The 4,676-nt window shown below is 39.7% G+C and overlaps 1 non-coding gene across 1 annotated transcript; it reads left to right on the top strand.

Annotated features, from left to right (window-relative positions):
• The first annotated feature begins 3,664 nt into the window (after positions 1-3,664).
• LOC133787700 (small nucleolar RNA R71) lies at positions 3,665-3,771 on the top strand. Its single transcript, XR_009872703.1, has one exon. It is a non-coding gene; the product is annotated as a small nucleolar RNA R71 (small nucleolar RNA).
• The last annotated feature ends 905 nt before the right edge of the window (positions 3,772-4,676 follow it).

Below are 4,676 nucleotides of genomic sequence, written 5' to 3'. Positions count from 1 at the left end.
TACCACAATGCAGACTATGACAGTGAGTTAAGATTAACAACATCTCCTCCTTAGGCACACATCTTCTAATAACTTAATCTGGGCAATGCTTATACAGAATAGGCTCCTCCCAATAATAATGCTTCACCTCCGAATAAAATTTCTTTAATTGTTGCCTTGTCATTTCAGGGGGTATAACCTTAGCAGCCAAATAATTGACATAATCCGCAAACCATGGAACCTCCTTGCCAACATTCACTTCGAACAACTGCTCATCCGGAAAAGCATCATTAATCTGAACTTCTTTATTAAGAGAATTTACCCCAACCTCTAAACGAGACAAATGATCAGCCACCAAGTTCTTAATACCTTTCTTATCCTTAATTTCCACATCAAATTCTTGTAATAGCAAAATCCACCGAATAAGACGAGGTTTGGAGTCTTTCTTAGTCATAAGATACTTTATTGCCGAATGATTTGTATAGACTACCACCTTATTTCCAATCAAATATGGACGGAACTTATCGAAGGCATAAACTATGGCTAGAAGTTCTTTTTCCGCTGTTGCATAATTTAGTTGAGCATCATTTAAAGTCCGACTAGCATAGTATATAGTTCGAAATACCTTGTCCACTCGCTGCCCAAGAACCGCTCCAACCGCATAATCACTAGCATCGCACATAAGCTCAAATGGAAGGTCCCAATTAGGTGTACATACTATCGGCGCTGAAATGAGATTCTCCTTGAGAGTCTTGAAAGCAATCAAACAATCATCATTAAAATCAAAAGGAACCCCATTCATCAACAAGGTAGACAGCGGCTTTGAGATCTTAGAGAAGTCTTTGATAAATCTCCGATGAAACCCCGCATGGTCCAAGAAACTTCTCACTCCCTTAACTGAAATTGGCAGTGGCAAATTCTCTATAGTAGAAATCTTGGCCCGATCCACTTCAATTCCTTTCTTAGAAATTCTGTGCCCCAATACAATTCCTTCATTAACCATAAAGAGGCACTTTTCCCAATTAAGCACCAAATGCGACTCCTCACACCTTCTCAACACCATCTCCAAATTCGTCAAACACGTGTCAAAAGAAGACCCATATACCGAAAAATCATCCATAAAAATTTCAATCCCCTTTTCGACCATGTCAGAGAATATTGCCATCATGCACCGTTGAAACGTGGCTGGTGCATTACATAACCCGAATGGCATCCTCCGAAAAGCAAAAGTCCCATAAGGACATGTAAAAGTTGTCTTTTCTTGATCCTCCGGTGCAATTACGATCTGGTGATAGCCCAAGTACCCATCTAGAAAACAATAGTAATTATGCCCCGCCAATCTATCCAACATTTGATCAATGAAAGGCAAAGGAAAATGATCTTTCCTCGTTTTCTTATTCAGCTTCCGATAATCAATACATATTCTCCACCCCGTCACCGTCCTAGTTGGAATCAGTTCATTGCTTTCATTCTTTACCACCGTCATACCCCCTTTTTTCGGTACCACTTGCACTGGACTTACCCAAGCACTATCAGAAATTGGGTAAATCACTCCAGCATCCAACCACTTCAAAATCTCTTTTCTGACCACTTCTTTCATTGTTGGATTAAGCCTTCTCTAAGCATCAATAGCCGGTTTTGCCTCATCTTCCATAAGAATTCTATGCATGACTGTCGATGGACTAATTCCTCTTATATCAGCCAAAGTACACCCTATAGCAGTTTTATGAGTTCGTAACACCCTCAACAATTTCTCTTCCTCAACCTCCGAAAGAAATGATGAGACTATAACTGGAAGAGTCTCTTTTTCCCCAAGATAAGCATAACGAAGGTGGTCTGGTAAAACCTTTAATTCTAAAATAGGTGGCTTCTGAATCGATGGTAATGGTCTGTCTGGTCCTGCACCCAACTCTTCAAATTTCTTATGTTTCCACAGCTCAGCTGATTTTATCCATTTTAAATAACTCATCACCTCTTCATTCTCCTCACCATCTAAATCATCAGTTGTGAGACTCAACTCAAGAGGATCCTCTCTCAATTTTTTTTTCTTTCTACTACTTCTTCGACCACATCAACAGAGAAACAACTATCACTTGCTTTAGGATAAGTCATAGCCTTGAACACATTAAATACTACTTCCTCCCCTTGAACTCTCAGCTTCAACTCTCCCTTTTGCACATCAATCAATGCTTGCCCAGTTGCTAAAAATGGTCTCCCCAAAATAATTGGAACATTCTCATCCTCCTCCATATCAAGAACTATAAAATCAGCCGGAAAAATAAACTTATCCACCTTTACCAACACATCTTCAATAATACCACGGGGATGCTTCACAGATCTATCAGCTAGCTGTAATGTTACTGTAGTTGGCCTAGCTTCCCCCAAACCAAGTCTCCGGAATACAGACAAAGGCATTAAATTAATACTCGCCCCCAAATCACAAAGTGCATGCTTACATTCAAACTCCCCAATAGTGCATGGAATGGTAAAACTCCCAGGATCTCTTAACTTTTGAGGAAGCTTTCTTTGCAGAATCGCACTACATTCTTCTGTTAATGCCACTGTTTCATAATCACCCATCTTTCTCTTATTCGAGAGAATCTCCTTCAAAAATTTTACATAACTAGGCATCTGTTCTAATGCCTCCGCAAATGGTATATTGATATGTAGCTTCTTGAACACCTCTAAAAACTTTGCAAACTGCTTATCCAAATTATGCTTGCGAAGTCTTTGAGGATATGGAACTCTCACATGATGCTCAATAGTTACAGGTGGGGTCTCCTCCTCTTCCTTAAGGTCTTCAGTAACCTTTTTATCATCCAACTTTTTCTCTTCTCCTTCAGACTGACTCTTCTTTGGCCCTTCATATCTCGTTCCACTCCTCAAAGCAATAGCTTGGCACTGTTCTTTAGGATTAACTTCTGTAGTGCTAGGAAAATTTCCTTGAGCTCTATTAGTCATTAAAGTAGCCAATTGCCCTATTTGAGTCTCCAAACTTCTTATGGAAGCCCTAGTTTCAGTCATGAATTGGTTAAGCACATCAGGTTGGGTTTCAACTGGTTTCATTGGCATTTGAGGGGGTGGTCTATTTTGTGGTTGATAATAGCCTGGTGGAGGATTTTGGTGTGCATATTGTTGTGGATAAGGTGGCCTATTTTGGGTAGGTTGATATGGTGGGTGAGGTTGAGGATAAGGTTGGAGGGTGTTTTGGTTGTTAGACCAGGAAAAATTGGGATGGTTCTTCCAAGCTGGGTTGTAAGTCATGGAATTGGGATTATTAGGCTGTCTTTGGTAATTTCCTATGGCTTAGACTTCTTCCATGGGCATATTATTCATGTCTATAGCAGGGCATTGGTTTGGTTGATGGGATGTACCACACACTTCACATAAGTTTTGAACTTGCATAGCTTAAGAGGGGAGTGTAGTCTTTTGTAATTGCTTCATCAAGGCTGCTACTTGAGCTGTAAGCATGGTTATGGCATCCACTTCCATCATTCCAGCCACCTTCTTTGGCTGCCCCCTTTCATTTGGCCATTGATAATTGTTCATCGCCATCTCCTCTAACAGCTCATATGCCTCATTAGCACTTTTGCTCATAAAGGCACCTCCCGCCGCAGCATCTATAATTGTTCTTGTCGTCCCATTCAACCCATTATAGAAATTATGCACCAACATCCACTTTTCTATTCCATGGTGCGGACACTTCCTTAGCAACTCCTTAAAGCGCTCCCAAGAATCATACAGTGACTCTCCATCCAACTGATAAAAATTATTAATCTCACCCCTTAACTTTGTAGCCTTTGCTGGAGGAAAGAACTTGGCAAGAAATTTCTGAGCTAACTCCTCCCATGTAGTGATCGAATTCTCTTGTAAGGAAATCAACCAACTTTTCACCCTATCCCTCAATGAAAATGGGAATAGCCTCAGTCTTATAGCATCATCACTCACCCCATTCATCTTAAATGTTGCACATAACTCCAGGAAATTAGCTATGTGTAAATTAGGATCCTCCGTCGGCATACCTCCAAACTAAACAGTTGTTTGAACCATCTGAAGGATGGCTAGCTTAATCTCAAAGTTGTTGGCAGCAATGGTTGGAGGTCTAATGCATGAATGCACTCCTGTAACAGTAGGAAGTACATAATCTCTCAGTGTTCGTGCTCCTTGCTCCCTTGGAACCTCAGGAGCCCCTTGACCATTATTCGCACCATTTCCCAAATTGTTAGCCATGGTGAATTCCAATTTCCTTTTATTTTCCGGTTCTGCCTGCACGCCCTTTCAATTTCCCGGTCTATTGGTATAATCTATTTTTTTCTATTGCTTCGCATATACCAACTAGTCCTGAAACACAAGAGAACCTTGATCCGGATTAAATGTAAAAAGAAATCAATTTAGAACAAAAATTAACTTATTGATATTAATAAAAACAGTCCCCGGCAACGGCGCCAAAAACTTGATCGCCAAAATGTAACACATAAGTATACGCAGTCTAATCAAGTAATATATGATAAGTAAAGTGTCGATCCCACGAAGACTGCTATTAATTACCAATAATTAACCTCTAATTCTAATTGATTTGAATAATAATTTCAGATTGATAAATAAGATAACTATTACTAAAAATGAAGAAAACTACTAAGCACTTAAAGAAATGCAGAGATGAAATTTGATTTAATTCAAATAGATGCAAAAGTTAG

Source organism: Humulus lupulus, chromosome 6 (genome assembly GCF_963169125.1).
Source record: "Humulus lupulus chromosome 6, drHumLupu1.1, whole genome shotgun sequence".
Taxonomy (NCBI): domain Eukaryota; kingdom Viridiplantae; phylum Streptophyta; class Magnoliopsida; order Rosales; family Cannabaceae; genus Humulus; species Humulus lupulus.
Note: the sequence above shows the minus strand (reverse complement) of the source record. Positions and strands in the feature narration are given on the sequence as shown.